Source organism: Felis catus, chromosome C2 (assembly GCF_018350175.1).
Source record: "Felis catus isolate Fca126 chromosome C2, F.catus_Fca126_mat1.0, whole genome shotgun sequence".
NCBI lineage: Eukaryota > Metazoa > Chordata > Mammalia > Carnivora > Felidae > Felis > Felis catus.
In genome coordinates this window covers 19,054,422-19,073,514 of record NC_058376.1, presented here as the reverse complement: position 1 = coordinate 19,073,514, position 19,093 = coordinate 19,054,422, and the positions used below count along the sequence as shown (strand labels likewise).

Below are 19,093 nucleotides of genomic sequence, written 5' to 3'. Positions count from 1 at the left end.
AGCCCGCACCGCGTTCCGTAGAACACTTTTGTTCCGGTCCCGTCGGCCGCGCTGCACGCCTCCACCAGGAGGCGCGTTTGCGTCTAGCTGAGGCTTAGTGGCGGCAGGTCAGGAGGTCTGGAGCTGGGGTACGTTCCAGGGGCGCAGAGGGTGACCAAGAGGTGCTGGACCGCAGGGCGACGGGTCCGCCACCCCCGGGGGCTGTGCAGGGAGACGGGCGTCCTCTTTGGGGTCGCAGAGTCCGACCCGCGCCATCACCCTCCTCCCTCCGCGAGTTCGAGCCCGAAAGGCTGGGAGAAACCCTTGCTCCCCGCAAAGAATATTTCTGGGGAGAAAAACTGGGCAAAGACAGCTTCTGTGGATTTGCTTTCGTGGTCTGCCCGGCCGGTCAAGCTAATGGCATCTTAACTCTCGGTTTTGTAAGGGTGATCTGCGCCAGGGTTCTCCATTTATTGAGCCATTGAAGGGAACTCTATAATTCGTATAGCTCTTTACAAGTTAGATTCGTTTGTGTAGTATACAGAGAATATAAAGAGCATGTAAAAAGGCATCCCGGTGATGCTGGCAGGCCGTTCTGCGGACCCAGAGTCTTAAGGGGGTACTTAAGAGGGTCCCTGGATGCGTGCAGGAGGCGAAAACAGAGTTTATGGAAGGTACAGAGAGAGTACGATCACAGACAGCGTCGGGGGGATTCAAAGGAAAAGAGAGAGCCTCGTCTTTGCTTGGGGCCTGGGGTTTTTCACTGAGGACAGTCGGTGGTCGGGTGTAGGTGTCCTCTTAGGCATCCAGGAACCAGTGAGAACAAAGATGAGGGTCCAGGTCTTACTCCTTCAAGCCAGGGTATCTTGGTGTCCAGAAGTCTTGCGCAGGTGGTCTGGAATACTGTATGATAGCTTCCTCTGGTCATTCTCACCAGACTAGGATAGAATAGGATAAAAAAGTTATCTGTTCTAAAGAAGTCCCTTACAAGGACAACATCCACTATTTGCATTATAAGGCATGTGTAAAATGGGGGTGCAGGTCCTAGCAAGAATAGCAGAGGGGGAAATAGAAGCAGGAAAAGGAAGAAAAAGAGTTTTATGGAGCCCTTCAGTTTCCCTATCTCACTGGGGTGGAATTTTTGTCTCATCCCAAGGGCCCGGAACGATGCATGGCACACGGTACGAGCTCAGTAGGTACGTGTTGAATGGGGGCAGTTCCAGAGCAGCGTCTAATACCGTTGTTATACCCCAGGATGTTATTGCTATTGAAGGAAGCATTCCGTAGATGGTAAGTATGATAATGCTTTTTATTCAAAGTTGTCGAATGCTGTGGCTTTACTTAAGGCTTGTTAAGTTTACAAATTCAACCCATGTCCTTCCCCCCCACCCCACCCCCCGCTCCCACCCCCCCCCAACGCTGCGTTCTGACTTGCCATGGGAACATATCACCACCAGGGGGCGGTACTTGCTAAGGAACAAATACCAGGCAGGGCTCCGTGCCTTCCCTTGGGAAACTGGGTGAATGTGATCACGAATCACAAACTCCCAGTTATAAGACAGATCAGCACTTGGGAGCTAATGTACAGCATGACGACTATAATTAACAGTACTGTATGGTGTATTTGAAAGTTGCTTAAAAAAAGTAAATCTTGAAAGTTCTCATCACAAACACAGTGAAGCGACTCGTGTTAACTTATTGTGCTAATCCTTGTGCTGTATGCATGTATTGTAAGTCTTTGTGCTGTACGCCTTAAACGGAAAGTGTTGTATGTCACTTATAAAACTGGAAGACAACAACAGAGACTCCCTGCCTCCATAGATGTGTCTCCGTGGCCTGAATTTTATATTCCCAACGACTCGGAGTGTAATTATCTTTGGTTTTAAAATAAGAAATGCAGGGGCACCTGGGTGGCTCAGTCGGTTGAGCATCCAACTTCAGCTCAAGTCATGATCTCAAGGTTTGTGGGTTCGAGCCCCCCACTGGGCTCTGTGCTGACAGCCCAGAGCCTGGAGCCTGCTTCCCATTCTGCGTGGCCCTCTCTTTGCCCCTGCCCTACTCACTCTGTCTGTCTCTCTCTCTCTCAAAAATAAACATAAAAAAAATTAAAATAAGAAATGGGAGGGGTGGAGAGGGGAAGAAATGTAAGTAAGCAGTAGAGCTTTGATAATGCCAGTCAAATTTTACTAGGCCACTTCTCATTTAAGATACAATTTCAAACTATGAAATATAGATACACATGTATGTATGATGTGTGTGTCTTTTGCTTTCTCCTTAAACTTGCATACAATTACTCTCTTGAAAGATCTTTGTTTTATCAGTCCCTTTAGACTTGAACCCCATCTAGTTGCCTTCAGAACATTTTAGAGCCATATTTGAACAAAACCTCAGAACATAAATTTAAGCAAGTTGAATCCTGTATATGTCACATTGGGAGGATAATTGGAAGTCACAAGTATCACAGAAATTAACTTGGAAGGGTGTTAGTAACGGTAATGTCCAACAGGTGTTGAACATATGCCAATCAATCAGGTTTATTAATTCTTGCAACCTACTCCTTCAATAGGCACATAATAATCTTTATTTTCCAGAAGAGGAAATGCAGGTTTGGAGAACCTGGGAGAGCTACCCACAGTAGATCAAGAACTCCCCCAAAATATTTCCTTACACTAAATCTCCTTTCTCACCTCCTTCTTCACCAACTTTCTCCCCAAGTCTTAGCCTCACTGTCTCGGTCTCTCTCCCAAACAAAAAGAGTCATCAGGTCTGCGGTAGTAACTATCAAAGGTCAGCCTAGATAGAACATCTTGTTGTGTCAGAAAGCAAGAAAATACTCAAAGACAGGCAGAAACATGCTCAAAGGGCACAGGATCCAGCTTGACAAGGGTTTTCGTTGTACAAATTTAAGACCGTTTAAAAGAATACTGATAAAGGAGTCTAACATTATTGTATATGTGAAAAATCCAGTTCATAGCGATACTAAAAAATAAATGGGAGCAGAGAGGAAGTTTTCTTTACAAAATCCAGAGGGTGGAACAACAGAATGGGGAAAAATCACCACTCTGCATCTACCAGTGTAATAATTGTTTCAGAAATGAGTCACTTGTGGATGCTAACAGCATTGGGGAACATTCTTCCAAGATCAAGATATTCTCCTGGTGTCTATCACCCCAGAGGTTATCCCCCAAAGGGATAAAGGAAATTTCAATGGAGAAATCTACTGCACACCACCTTACCAAAGTGGTCAAAATTATCATCACCCAAAATGGGACCATCTGACACTATTTGTGCCTCCTGGTTGTGATATAAACATCACCCATGTAGTATAAATGTCTAACCTGATTCTAAAGAACCACGAGGAAGAGAAATCAGATATATCCAGAAAATGACACATTCTACAAAACAACTGGCCTACGCTCTTCAAAAATATCGGTTCCACAACAGATGAACCAAAAAAGTTTGGGAGCTGTTCTAAATTAAGGGAGCCTAAAGAGATAGGCAATGAATGGCCATGTATGATCCTTACTCAGGTTTGGGATTTGAAAGAAAAAAAATTCCGAGGACATTAGTATGACAAATTTGAACATGAACTGTATAGTAAATATTATTGTATCAATGTTGTATTTCTTGGATTTGATAACAGAATTATGGTCATGAAGGAGGAAATCCATGTTCGTAGGATGGGGGAATATTTAGGAGTAAGTATCCCCCTGCCTATAACTAATTCTCTAATGGCTCAGTAAAAATGGAGGGCTTTATATCTGGAGAGGAAGCAAGAGAAATTCAGCAAATGTGGCAAAATGTCAACACCTGATGAGGCTAAGTGAGGTGCTGATCATATTACTCTTTCGAGTGTATTCTGAAATTTTTCAAAATGAAAAGTTGGGGGAATAAACCACAGAAGTTTGCTCACATTGCAATGCTACAGGCCAGCTGTGGTTCAGCAATTTCATTCCGGAATCCAAACAGCCCCCCGGCCACCCCCACCAGCCTGGGACTTATGGTTACCTGGCGGAGGGAAGGGAGAGTTTGGTCTGCTCAGCGCACTGGTTCTTGAAATCTTCTCAGACTCACTAGCTCTCGGCCTCATGGTCCCCTAGCCCCAGCAATTTCAATGGCCAAGCCCAGTGGCAATCCAGTGGGCAGTGTATGCCTTCTTGGGATCCGGCGAATGAGGTTATCGAATTCAAGGAGAAAAATAACTCACTGACATCTAGAATCCAATAGCTCGGTTACCCTCCCAAAACTGGTTATTTTCCCAAGATCACTAGCTGGTAAGGGACTCCAGCTCACATCCATCTCCAAAAGTCATGCTTTGTTTTTCTCTCAAATTCATGTGTTTTTTTAATGAAAACATTTGATTTTACATTTTCAAATTGTTATACATTTATTTGCTTGAAAACTCGAGAAAATATATAAGGTATACCTTGAAAAGTTTCTCTCCCAGTTCTTATCCCCATTCATCCCCAAAACCTCACACAGGCTATCACTGTTACTAATTGTTTGTGTATCCTTGAGAGTTCTGGGTGCCTCTATCAGCTAACCCAAATGTATAAACTTATTTCCTCCCCCTTTACGACCTAAAATGTAACATACCAAATACATAGTTCTTTGCCTTGCAAAGCTGTGCTTTGAATCAACGTCAATCTGTTCGTACGGTTCTCTTGAGGATGGGCACCAAGACAGAGTTAAATATGCAAAGATTTCCTTTGGGCTCCATACCAGTGAGAGAAGAGGGGAAGACTGGCTCCACGTGAAATCGAAGGGAAAGGAAGAGACAATGGAGGCATTCCTGACCGCCCCCCCTGCCAAGCAGTATAAGGAAGCCTGGTCAAGACCAAGAAAGGAGGGGGGACTCCTTAAGCCCAAGCCTACCACTAGAGGGCTCCCAGTCTCCCAGGGGCAGGCCGGCCACACTCAGCCTCCCGGCTGGGAGCAGCCGGTGGGAGGTGTGCCCTCAGAGCAAACGTGGTGGATTTCAGAGTTCAGTGTCTGGGGCTCTCGGTCATGACACCCCCCTGTAATTAGACATCTATGAAGCACTCAAAACGAGCTGTATTTAAGAAATCAAATAATTAAGAAGCACTTGCCATGCATTTTACACTTACTACATAATAATCACACACAAACATTTCTGTCAATGATCTCATAGCAGGGCTCAATACCCTCCACATCCACGTGGCCTGAAAGGTACAGACAAACACACAACTCCTGAGATTATAAGAACACAGGAAAAATCAGGTGCAACTCAAGGCTTTTCTTTCTGTTAGTGTGATACCAAGGGGCAAATTGGTACCTTCACTTTGAGGCAGCAGTGGAGAGAGAGAGAGAGAGAGAGAGAGAGGGAATCCATGGGCTTCTGGAGAAATGAAATGCAGTTGAATATAAAAATATACGTATCGCCCACTCCTTCTGCTAGCATTCCTCCTTTAAAACATTCTTTTCTTCCTCACACCACAAGAAAATCCATTCTTTGTTACTAGTAAACAAGAGAGGACCAGAGATACAAATCACCAAAGTGAAAGTTTTTTTTAGGTAATATTTTCTATTTCATTTTACAAATGTGTGTGTGTGTGTGTGTGTGTGTGTGTGTGTGCATGCATGTAAGAATTGTGTTAGGAAAGTACATTTTTTGCTTCTAACCTTCATTAATAAATACCAAGTAATGCTGATTTAAAATGTTAATGATTCAGTAAGTCTTGAGGATGAGACATTGAATCACAAGTTGAAGGGAGTGTTTGGATCATTTATTCCACCCACCTCATTTACTAGATGGAGAAGATGATTCACAGAAAGATTGGTATTTGGCTCAAGGTCATACAGAATGCTAGGGTAGCATCTGGGAAAACTGGAAACACCAGGGCATGTGGAAAATGCCAGGACTTCTGAAATTGGCATGTGCTCCTTAAAATGCTCTGAATCATCCCACCCTGCAACAGCCACACCAAACCCTTCATTTCACAGTTCTGGGAACACTGCAAGAATTCTCTTCCCATTTGCTTAGGACTTCAAAGATGTACTAATCCCTCAAACACATGTTAATATGGATTTTCTTTGATGAAAAGGGACAGATATATTCTCCATAATTAAGCTCCTCCTTCCTTCCAACATCCGGTTTCAGAGTGAGTACCTTCCAGTTCACTTAGCGTCTTTCAGGATGGCTCCTGAGGGTGAAAATTAGCTAAAGTGATGCTCTTTGGTGAAGTGAAATACTTTCCTCCAGAATTCCTCTCCCTAATTATGCATAACTTCTTTTTTTCCCACTTTTTATTGTTGTTTTAAACTTTTGACTTTCCCCTGTCTTATTCCTTATTCCTTGGCCATGACACTTGCCTGTCCCTCCTCCTCTCCCCACCATCCAATCTTGACCTGCCCTGGGAAGAACACACAAGCTGAGTCCTGAATGCCCCAAAACCACCCACACCCACTGACTAACTCATGAGATGTAGTTACATGAGGAAGTAAAAGCATGTATTAGATCCCAGATCTCTACTTCTTAGCCCTATGACCTTGGGACAGTTGGACCATAATTTACTTAAACATACTCTCTCTGAAGTACACTCAGGATATTTGAACTATTTTGCTGCAGTGAGCATCTGCTATCTAAAATCTGTGCACTAGTATATTTCTTCAGAAGAGGTTCCTAGCAGTGGAATTGTTTGGTCCAGGGTATATGTGTTTGAAATTTTGATAGGTACTCTGCCAAAATGTCCATCAAAGCCATTAACCAACAAGACAAAGCAGAGATGTGTTTGTTCCAGATGACAGTTGCAGATATTATCGTAGTGGTAAAAGGCTACACTTTCATGCATCTTTGAATTGGTGAATGGGGTCCAAAGTCACACCCTCTCATCTTCCTCCTTTCCCACTTCGTATGCAAGAGCTTTTTAAAAAAAATTTTTTTTCAACGTTTATTTATTTTGGGGACAGAGAGAGACAGAGCATGAACGGGGGAGGGGCAGAGAGAGAGGGAGACACAGAATCAGAAACAGGCTCCAGGGTCTGAGCCATCAGCCCAGAGCCTGACGCGGGGCTCGAACTCACGGACTGCGAGATCGTGACCTGGCTGAAGTTGGACGCCTAACCGACTGCGCCACCCAGGCGCCCCTGCAAGAGCTTTTTAAATGTGGCCTGGCATTTACCTGTTTGAGTCTGGCACTTATCTGTTGGAGTACTCAGAGGAAATGCAAACTCAGAGCTAGTAATTTGTCAATCTCTATTTCAAAGCGCTGGATTATATCTCTCAATCCTATTATAGATGCTTGTACTACATAATTGTATATCTGCAATTAGAATGAGTTGTTCTATCCAGACTTTCCTTAGTGTTTTCCTCTAGATTCCCTCTCAAATGTTTTTTAATGCTTTTATTGCTATTTTACATTACACAAACAACATAACGTCTCTATAAAAATTCAAACCCATAGAGAGCAAAGCATGAGTTGTCCTTCCCAGTCTCGCTGCACCCTATATGTCAATATCTGTAGCTATATCTCAGCCATGCTTAGGTTTTCAGTCCATGATTTGATACTCAACTGCTCTGCGTACTGACAGTATTCAGGTTGTTCAAATGAATCCCTGAGTAGAAGTGGCAAAGGCAGTGAAATACAGGGACAACTAGAGAAAGAAATAGAAACTCCCTGAACAGTTCTCTGTGACAACTGTGGGAGTATTTTGATAAGTGTTGGCAGCAGGACACTGCACGTGATGTGGGGAAGGAAACCTTGGCATTCGAACAAGCAAATGGTTTGGCGACAGTTTATTAAATTTCTGCAATGCTTGCAAATGCCAGTAACGCTTTCTCAGACCGCAGACTTACTACATGTGACAGGTTTGGGAACGTTTCACAATTGTCATCAAATAAATGGCCCTTCAAAATTAAAAAAAGTATACGAACTCTGAATAATTGTCACCACTGAAACACAAGCCTACTGGAGTTGATATATTTAAACTTGTGTATTTTGGTTGCTTCTGTGCCACAGAATCAGAATCTAAGCAAAGGCACCCAAGTACAATTGTAACTCAATCCCACTGGTAGGTTTGGGGTCAACTATTAGGCTTTCTTCATACCAAACAAAAGTCCACATTCATTCCTAAATGTATATCTGTAAATGCCTACATTTAAAAAGATTTCAAAGCAATAGCTACCATTATGCCTTAAGGAACTAGAATAAGAAAGAGCAAACGAAACCCAAAGGCAGCAAGAGGAGGGAAATGAGGAAATTAGAACAGAGATCAGTGAAATAGTGAACAGAAAAAACAACAGAGAAAATGAATCCCAAAGTCAGTTATTTGAAAAGATAAACAAAATCAACAAACCTTTAGCTAAGCTGCCCAAGAAAAAAGAGAGAAAACACAAATTACTAAAATCAGGAATAAAAGAGGGCACGTTATTCCCAACCTTCTAGTAATAAGTTAGATTTTAAGGAAAGCTATGAACAACTGTATGCCAACAAATCAGACAACTTAGGTGAAATGTACAAGTTCCTAGAAAGACACAAACTGCCCAAGCTAACTCAAGAAAAAAATTAAAAATCTGAATAGGCCAATAATAAGTAAAGAGATAAAATTAGTAATTTAAAATTTTCTTTACAAACTCTTCCGAAATATTGGAGAGGCAGGAACACTTTTAATTCATGTTATGAGGCCAGAATAATCTGATACCAAAACCAGAAAAATATATCACAAGGAAAAAAAACAAACTGTAGACCCAAATCCCCTAAGAATATAGATGTAAAAAATCTTCAACAAAATACTAGCAAACTGAATCCAGCAGTATAAAAAGATTGTATGCCAGGACCAAATTTATCCCAGAAATTCAAGGGTGGTGTAATATATGAATATTAATCAATGTAATACACTATATATAGAATAAATGACAAAAAAAACACATGATAATCTCAACAGATGCAGAAAAAGCATTTGATGAAATCCAACATGCTTTCTTCGTCAATACGCTCAACAAATCAGGAATGGAAGGGAACTTGCTCAACCATCCATAGATAACATCATACATGATGCTAAAAGACTGAATACTTGCCCTTAAGTGAGGAACAAGAAAGAAAAGGATGTCCACTCTTTCACTTCTATTTAACATTGTACTGAATGTCATATCCAGACAATTAGGCATGAAAAGGAAATAAAAGTGCTCACTTCAGCAGCACATGTACTAAAATTGGAACAATACAATGAAGTTAGCATGGCCCCTGAACCAGGATTAGACACAAATTCATGAAGCATTCCATTAAAAAAAGAGCAAATAAGTATCCGGATTGAAAAAAAAAAAAAAAAGCAGCAAAACTATCTCTATTTGAAGATGACATGATTTTGTACATAGAAAATCCTAAGGAATCCATTAAAAATGTATTAGAACTAATAAGAGTACAAGAAGGTTGCAGGATACAAGATCAATATACAAAAATCTATGGTATTTCTATAGACTGGCATTGAAAGTTCTGAAAATAAAATTAAGAAAACAATACCACTTACAACAGCATCAAAAAGAGTAAATTATTTAGGTATAAATTTAGCAAAGGAAGCACAAGACTTGTACACTGAAAACTACAAAACATCATTGAAAATAAAGACCTAAAAAAATGGAAAGATATTCTATATTCATGGATCAGAAAACTTAATATTGTCAAGATGGTAATACTCCCCAAACTGATTAAAAGATGCAATATAATTCCTATCAAAATCCCAGTTGGCTTTTGAAAAAATGGACAAGCTGATCGTAAAATTCATATAAAATTGCAAAGAACCCAGAAAAACAAAAAAAATCTTAAAAAAGTGAAGAATAAAGTTTGAAGAAGCATGCTTCCTGCTTTCAAAATTTAACTGTAAAGCTACAGTATTTAAGATGATGTGTCACTGGCTTACAGATAAACATAGGATGATGGAAAAATTGAGAGTCCACAAATGAACCCTTACGTTTATGGTCAATTGATTTTTGACAAATGTACCAAGACATAATAGGGAGAGAACAATATCTTCAATATATATTTCTGGGACAACCAGATATCCACATGAAAAGAACAGAGTTTATTTCTGAGATATATTTCCCATATCAGACAACATACACAAAAGTTATGTGACTTCTTCACAACATATACACAAAGTTAATTCAATGGATTATAAACCTAAATGAAAGTGCGAAAACTACAAAACTCTTAGAAAAAAATTTAAGAGTAAACCATTTTGACCTTGAGTTAGGCAGTGGTTTCTTAGATTAAAAAAAAAAGCATAAGTAAAAATAGAAAAAAATAAATTGCACTACATCAGACTTTCTGCACAAAGCATCAAGAAAGTGAACAGATTTCCACAGAATGAGAAAAAAAATTGCAAATCATATATCCGACAAGAAACTTGTATCCAGAACATATAAAAAACACAACTCATAACAAAAAAGGGGCAACCAATCTAAATTAAAAGTGGGCAAAACATTTGAATAGACATTTATCAAAGAAGATATGCAAATAGCCAGCAGGCGTGAAAGCGACATCACTAACCATCAGGGAAAGCACATCTAACCCAAGTGAGTTATTACTTCACACCCATTAGGTTGGCGATAATTAAAAAGGCAGTTGTTAACAAGTGCTGATGAGGATATGGAGATACTGGAACCTTCAGGCACTGCTAGTGTGAATGGAAAATGGTACAGCTGCTTTGAAAAATAGTCTGGCAGTTCCTTGAAATGTTGAATGTACAGTTATCGTGTAACCTAGCAATTCAACTCGTAGGCATATACCAAGAGAAATGAAAACATACATCCAAACAAAAAGCTGTACCTGAATATTCATAGCAGCATTAGCCATAATAGCCAAAAAGTGGAAACAGCCCAAAAGTCCAACAACTAATGGATGAAAACCAAAATGTAGTGAATCCATATGACAATATTATTCATCAGTGAAAAGAAATAAAGTACTGATACATGCTACAACATGGATGAGTCTAGAAAACATGAGAAGTAAAAGAAGCCCATCAGAAAAGATGACATAGTGTAGGGTTCAATTTATATTGAGTGTTCAGAACAGGAAACTCTATAGAGACAGACAGTAGGTTAGTGGTTGATTAGGACTGGAGGAAAGGGGTTGAGACTGAGGGTGAATGCAATGGGTACTAGGTTTCTTTTAGGAAAAGACTAAAATGTTCTTTTTTAAAAATTTTTTTGAAGACAAGTATTGTTTATTGAAAATTTGTTTTCTGTTTTATATAGATGTATCTGTGGGTAACAGTTGTGACAGTCAAAATAAGATGTTCTAAAATTAGATGTGGCGATGGTTTCACATCCCTATAAATATACTGAACAACTGAATTTACACTTTAAATGGGTAGATTGTATAGCATGGGACTTATACCTTAACAAAGCTGTTTTTAAAAACAATTCTGACCAGTCTGGCTGGTCAGGTATCCTTTTGAAAGGATACCTTATTCCTACTCCCTTGATCATGACACTTGCCTGCCTCTTCCCAGCAAACTTGACATGCCCCAGAGAGAAGGCAAGCTGGGTCCTGACCACGTAAAGCCACCCCAAATTAGTTGGATACAACCAACGTGAAATGCCGGTGAGATAGCACAGCTCCAGAGATAAGCTGCCTTTGTTCAAATCCCTCCTCTCCACTTTTTAGCCCTTGACTTTTATTAGTTTATTTGCACCTCATCCTTCTAATTAATCATAAAAAATTGGAGCCATTATAACACCTTGTAGCATCTGGGGACAATTAAAGTAGTTAATACATAGGCATTTAGCACACTAATGGGTATACTCAATGAGATCAGTTTTTGTTACTGGGAGTTGCCTGTTCATACTCTGACCCTTGTGGGTCTAGTTCTGGCCACATTTGGATGATTTCTCACTTTACTTCACATGGAGATAACATCAGTTGCCTTCACTGGGCTCTGTTACATAGCAGAAGGCACCAGGCCTCTTTGCTACGCCGTGGGTGGGCAGCACAGCCATTTGGGCATGGGAGGTAGTTTAGTGCAAATCCATAGTTAAAGGGAATTATGTGTTTTTAATTAGGACATTTTCTGCATCAAGTGTGTAACAACTAAAGGGACACATATTATCTCATTCTTAGAAAAATAATTACACATAAAATAGATTAGGAGTATAAAGAAATGCACTTAGAAGATAGTGAACATTGAAAGGGCGCCTGGGTGGCTCAGTCAGTTAAGCGACCGACTTCAGTTCAGGTCATGATCTCAAGGTTCATGGGCTTGAGCCTAGCATCAGGCTCTGCACTGAGCTCAGAACCTGCTTCGGATCCTCTGTCTCCCAATCTCTCTGCCCTTCCCCTGCTTGCTCACATGTGTACATCCTCTCTCTCTCTCTCTCTCTCTCTCTCTCTCTCTCTCTCTCTCCTCTCTCTCTTTCTCTCAAAAATAAACATTTTTTTTTAAAGAATAGAATGTAGTGCATATTTAAAACGTTGAAAGAAGGAAGTGTATTTGCAATTCTAGTTTTAAACTTTTTTTTTTTTAATTTTTTTTTTCAACGTTTTTTATTTATTTTTGGGACAGAGAGAGACAGGCATGAACGGGGGAGGGGCAGAGAGAGAGGGAGACACAGAATCGGAAACAGGCTCCAGGCTCCGAGCCATCAGCCCAGAGCCTGACTCGGGGCTCGAACTCACGGACTGCGAGATGGTGACCTGGCTGAAGTCGGACGCTTAACCGACTGTGCCACCCAGGCGGCCCCTCTAGTTTTAAACTTTTGACTTACTTGTAACCTGATTGTATTTTTTTATTCAACTTAGGTTAATTTTCCTGTTGGTATAAGTCATCTCTGATAATCATCGTGTATTTATTCTCATTCCTTTCCTTTGCAATCTACAGTATTTAGATGCTTTGACAAGCTGGAAAATTCAATTCAGTGTTCTCTTCAATAAAAAATTTCCATCATGTTTGTTAATGAGAATTTGAGAATCCAGGTAGTAATATATAACAGATATCTCAAATGTTGGTAACTGAGTATTTATAGACAGACAGGCTGGCTGACTTTTTTTGTTTTTTACTTATGACACTTTCATGAGCTTTTATAATAGTTTAGAGCAGTGGTTCTATATCTTCCCTGAGTAGCTTTTTTAGACTTTTTCCTAGTACCCACCCCCATGACATTTTATTTTTAAGATTTTATTTTTAAGTAATTTCCACACCCAATGTGGGGCTTAAATTCACAACCCTGAAATCAAGAGTTGCATGCTCTACAAACTGAGCCAGCCAGGTGACCCCCTCCATGACGTTTTAGTATCACTGATAGAGTTGACCCTTGAACAACAAGGGGATTACGGCACCAACCTCTCACGTACTTGAAAATCCACATATAACTTTTAATCCCCCCCCCAAAACTTAACTCCTAATAGCCTGCTTTTTTTTTAATTTTTTTTAACGTTTATTCATTTTTGTTTTCTTTTTAAATTTTTTTTAACGTTTATTTATTTTTGAGACAGAGAGAGACAGAGCATGAACGGGGGAGGGGCAGAGAGCGAGGGAGACACAGAATCGGAAACAGGCTCCAGGCTCTGAGCCATCAGCCCAGAGCCCGACGCGGGGCTGGAACTCACAGACCAAGAAAGTCGGACGCTTAACCGACTGAGCCACCCAGACGCCCCTTTTTAACATTTATTCATTTTTGAAAGGCAGAGAGAGACAGGGTGCGAATATGGAGGGGCAGAGAGAGAGGGAGTCACAGAAACAGAAGCAGGCTCCAGGTTCCTAGCTACCAGCACAGAGCCGGAACTCACAGGGCTCGAACTCACAGACCGAGAGATCACGACCTGAGCGGAAGTCGGCCACTTAACCGGCTGAGCCATCCAGGTGCCTCGTGCTTTTGACCAGAAGCCTACGGATAACACAAACAGTATATTAACACATATTTTGTATGCTGTGTGTATTATATACTGTATTCTTACAAAGCAGTAAGCTAGAGTAAAGAAAATGTTATTGAGAAAACCATAAGGAAGAGAAAATACACTTACAGTACTGTATTTACTGGAAAAAAAAATCCATGTGTAAGTGGACTCATGCTGTTCCAGGTCAGCTAGTCTATATATCTGTTTAAGCTTTTTTACCACCAACAAAAGAATTGTCCCCCCTTGGGGGCAATATTGCACCCATTGAGAATTCATGGCCTAATTCTAGTATTCAAAGTTTACATGGTACACTTCCTCCTCCTGCCATTTGTTATTTCAGTAGCAAAAATACACTTGAGGGGCGCCTGGGTGGCTCAGTCAATTAAGCATCCGACCCTTGATTTCACCTTAGGTCTCCCAATTGTGAGATCGAGCCCCACGTCTGGCCCCACGTTGACAGTGCAGAGCCTGCTTGAGATCCTCTCTCTCTGCCCCTCCCCTCCCTCATCCCCCCCTCAAAATAAATAAACATTTTTAATTAATTAAAGAAGAAATACATTCGAAAAACACTCGAATATTGCCATGCTAATTCAGTGTGGTCCATGGATCAACAGCATCACCATCACCCAGTAGCTTGTTAGAAATGCAGACTTTCAGCCCCACCTCAGACCTCCTCCATCAGAATCTCATTTGAACATGATCTTCTGTTAATTCAGATGCCCATTAGTCTGAGGAGCACTGGTTTAGACTACAGTCCTCTACTCAGTTAGGAAACATTAAGTTAATGTGTGAATAGAAAGAATATGCCTGGGCCTTGAAACCAGGTTTTAGGTACCCCCCCCCTTGCAAGTTCTGACTAATACACCAAATTTTTTTGGTCATCAGTATTCTTTTTTTCTTTTTTTAGAGAGAGAGAGGTGTGCAAGTGAGTGAGGGGCAGAGAAAGAGAGAGAATCCCAGGAGGGGCAGGGAGAGAGAGAGAGAGAGCGAGCGAGAAAGCGTGGCTCACCCGAGGCGGGGCTCGAGTTCACCAGATATGGGACTTGAACTCACGTACCATGAGATCATGACCTGAGCCAAAGTCAGATGCTTAACAACCGAGCCACCCAGGCCCCCCCATCGATATTATTTTCTTAAACACAGAAATGGGTGTGTTTTGTTTGTTTGAGAAAGGTTAATTTTATGTCCTTCTAAGCAAGGGAAAAATCCCTATGAAGCCTCACCTCGCTGTCCATAAAATGAAGCCTGTTTTGATAATAATAATTTCACTTGGATCAGGTGACAGAAGGAGCCAGTAATAAAGCAAAGAGATTCTTATCTACTTGACTGTTTTAAAGAGCCAGCAAGTTAGCATGAGGATGAGAGGATACCGAGTTAATTCACTTTGGCTCCTTATTTATAAAGACAGAGTTAAGTTTTTCGTTAATTTTGGGGGGGGTCTAAGAATGAAATTTTGAAACGCGTGTGAAATAAATGTGAAACATCTCAGTCATACAGAAGACATAGGCTAGCAAATAACCATATATCTACTACCCAGGTGAACAATCTGCCACGTGTAGCTGCTTCCATATTTTTCTGAAACATTTTAATATTTATCATGAGTTTTACTTAACTAAGACTTTTGAGATTAACACTAGAGAGAGTTCCACTACCACGAATCTTCCATTGTTATTTCCATCGTGTTTTCTCCGACTACAGGGGATGAGAAAAAAACCCTGGACCTGTCAGACTTGGTCCAAGTACCAGCTGAGTCTTTATTTTTTGATGTTTCCAGAGGAGCCTTGACAGCAGAAAGCCAAGTTCTCTTTAATTCTCCACTATTGACAAAGACCGCGGTCAAGTTAGGCCAAAAGCCAAAGTGCTCCTCGTTGAAAAATGCTGTGGAAGATTAGGCTAAATACCAGCCACTTTTTCTTAATCAAGAAACTCAGCTAACAAGTTGGAGCTTTCAAATGCAGAAGAAAGAGAAGAGAGTATAGGAAGATCAGAAGAGAGAAGAAACAACTTCACCTCAACTCAAATGCCACTCAACTCAAAACCCCAACTCAAATGCCGGTCAAAAGGCATCTCTTTCTTCTATCTCCCAATATCCCTTTCTACATCTTGACTTACCAGGATAAAATTAAATATATTTTAGACAGTTCATGAGAGGTGTGGTGTGTGTGTGTGTGTGTGTGTGCGTGTGTGTGCGTGTGTGTAGTGGCTGGGGGCCAGAAGGGGAGGGGCAGAGAGAGGAGGTCAGAGGTGTGGTGTGTGTGTGTGTGCGTGCGTGTGTGTGCGTGTGTTTAGTGGCTGGGGGCCAGAAGGGGAGGGGCAGAGAGAGGAGGTCAGAGGTGTGGTGTGTGTGTGTGTGCGTGCGTGTGTGTGCGTGTGTTTAGTGGCTGGGGGCCAGAAGGGGAGGGGCAGAGAGAGGAGGTCAGAGGTGTGGTGTGTGTGTGTGTGCGTGCGTGTGTGTGCGTGTGTTTAGTGGCTGGGGGCCAGAAGGGGAGGGGCAGAGAGAGGAGGTCAGAGGTGTGGTGTGTGTGTGTGTGTGTGTGTGTGTGTGTGCGCGTGTGTGTGCATGTGTTTAGTGGCTGGGGGCCAGAAGGGGAGGGGCAGAGAGAGGAGGTCAGAGGATCCAAGCAGGCTCTGGGATGACAGCAGAGAGCCTGAGGCGGGGCTTGAACTCAGGAACCATGAGCCACCCAGGTGCCGGGAAAGTGCCTTTAAAATCACCTACCTCAGCTCTGTGCTGACAGCTCAGGGCCTGGAGCCTGCTTTGGATTCTGTATCTCCCTCTCTCTGCCCCTTCCCTGCTCATGCTCTGTCTCTCTCTGTCTCTCAAAAATGAATAAATGTTAAAAAAAATTTTTTTAATAAAAAAAAATAAAATAAAATCCTACCTCAGACCCGTTTTCTATATATTAGGAACTGAGGTTCCAGAGGCTTTAGGTGGCTCATCTAAGAGTGTCTCTAGGAAACGGAGATGTTACTTCTGGAATGACCAGTATATCCTCACTTCTGATTTTCAGTACTCCAGGATGTTTAGTCCCTATCCTAGGAAGGACTGATGAGGACGGCCACTCCCACCACCAGGACTCTAATCCTGCATGCTGCTTGCTAAACAGCATCCCTCCCCACGGGGCATTTTCGAAGTCTCCACTGTTGCCAGCCATTGTGTTCACTGGCTCCAAGCCAGCAGACAAGCATTTGAACTTCTGCACCTGAGATGATTCCTAGCCCTTCAGGGAACCAACAGCCTGGCTTTCTTTATAGTATTACACTTCCAGGAAGAAAAATATTTTCGCAGAGTGTTCTAATTCGCAGGAGTATTTACATCTATAAGGCACAAGGCAAGCCTTGAAAATTCGGTGAGATGACAGAGTTTTAAAGCCTATCATATGAGAAAATATGCCCTCTCTTGACTTTTCCAAAGAAACATAAACCTTGGCTTACATGGTGGACAGAATGTTGTCACTTACAGTGTTTTTAGTGGCAAAACTAAAGGTTAGTTTGAGCTACTTTTCATCAGGGCCAAAAAAAAAAAAAAAGCATTCTGGAAAGACTAACACTATCCACCTGGTTTAAAGAGGATGGCTCCAAGAACACAGTGGAATTCTTAAATCTTTGGGAGCAAAAAGCCATCATTCTGTTCCTTGTCCACCTCATCCAGTTTTTGCCAGAGCAAGGTACATCAAGTTCATTTGTGTTCTCCAACCCTCTCCCAAAGATCTTAAAGATGAAAGAACACAGTTGAGATGCTGGTAGGAAAAGTTGTTTTGAGTATCGAATGCTAAGTATAGCATTAAGAACTTGATTATGCAAAACATTAAAATATGTTTGGGATATAAACACCAAATAAATAATAAACAGTCCGTTTGCTACACGCACTTCTATTTATCTGCCTTACGTTGGAGGACATACTGAACTCCGTACTTCAGAGGAGGGCCTTGAGGGGCGCCTGGGTGGCTCAGTCGGTTGAGCATCCAACTTCGGCTCAGGTCATGATCTTGCTCTCTGAGAGTTCTAGCCCCACGGCGGGCTCTGCGCTGACAGCTCGGAGCCTGGAGCCTGCTTCGGATTCCGCGTCTCCTTCTCTCTCTGTCCCTCCCCAACTTGTGTGCGTGAGCGTGCTCTGTCTCTCTCTCTCCCTCAAAAGTAAATAAACATTAAAAAAAAATTCAAAAGAGGGCTTGAGGACTAGGGCTAAAGACAAAGGGCTGCAGTGGCTTCTATCTTTTTCTATCTGTAATTCAAGAAAAATTAACCGAAATGCAAAGAATGCTTTCTTTAATTTTTTTAATTTATTTGAGAGAGAGAGAGAGAGAGAGAGAGCAAATCTCAAGCAGGCTCCATGCTCAGTGTGGAGCCCAACACAGGGTTTGATCCCATCACCCTGGGATTATGACCTGAGCCAAAATCAAGAGGTGGACACTCAACCGACTGAGCCACCCAGAAGCCCCCAAAGAATACTTTTAAGTCATGTTTTTCTTTTTTGGTTCAATGGCAGAAATACTCTCTTGGCAAATAAGCAGGTAAGAGACTCTACTACTAAAAACTCAAATATTGCCATTGTCAGTTTGGCCATGAGCCAAAAACTTCCGAATTTTTTACGCACAACTACCTTGAGGTAACAGACAATAATAATAGCGGGACCTTTGGAGACAGGTACACAAAAATGTGTATCATAGGGGCACCTGGGTGGTTGAGCATCCGACTTCGGCTCAGATCATGATCTCACGGTTCATGAGTTCAAGCCCCGTGTCAGGCTCTGGGCTGGCAGCTTGGAGCCCGGAGCCTGCTTCGGATTCTGTGTCTCCCTCGCTCTCTGCCCCTCCCCCGCTCACGCTCAGTCTCTCTCACTCTCAAAAATAAACATTAGGGGCGCCTGGGTGGCGAAGTCGGTTAAGCGTCCGACTTCAGCCAGGTCACGATCTCGCGGTCCGTCAGTTCGAGCCCCGCGTCGGGCTCTGGGCTGATGGCTCAGAGCCTGGAGCCTGTTTCTGATTCTGTGTCTCCCTCTCTCTCTGCCCCTCCCCCGTTCATGCTCTGTCTCTCTCTGTCCCAAAAATAAATAAACGTTGAAAAAAAAATTAAAAAAAAAAATAAAAATAAACATTAAAAAAATTTTTTTTAATAAAAAAAGAATGTGTATCATACTTTGTGCTGTTAAAAAAATCAAACCCACTTCAAAGTAAACGAGATATGAATCCATCAAATGATTATGAAATCCCTACAATAAATGCAAAGGCGCCATAAGTAATGCTGCTGCAATAGACTGGTTA

The 19,093-nt window shown here is 41.7% G+C and overlaps 1 long non-coding RNA gene and 1 other non-coding gene across 2 annotated transcripts; both read left to right on the top strand.

Annotated features, from left to right (window-relative positions):
- The first annotated feature begins 9 nt into the window (after positions 1-9).
- LOC109503366 lies at positions 10-16,060 on the top strand. Its single transcript, XR_002735817.2, has 3 exons — positions 10-128; positions 1,136-1,269; positions 15,528-16,060. It is a non-coding gene; the product is annotated as an uncharacterized LOC109503366 (long non-coding RNA).
- LOC111556405 lies at positions 9,122-9,227 on the top strand. Its single transcript, XR_002735889.1, has one exon. It is a non-coding gene; the product is annotated as a U6 spliceosomal RNA (small nuclear RNA).
- Positions 16,061-19,093: the final 3,033 nt, after the last annotated feature.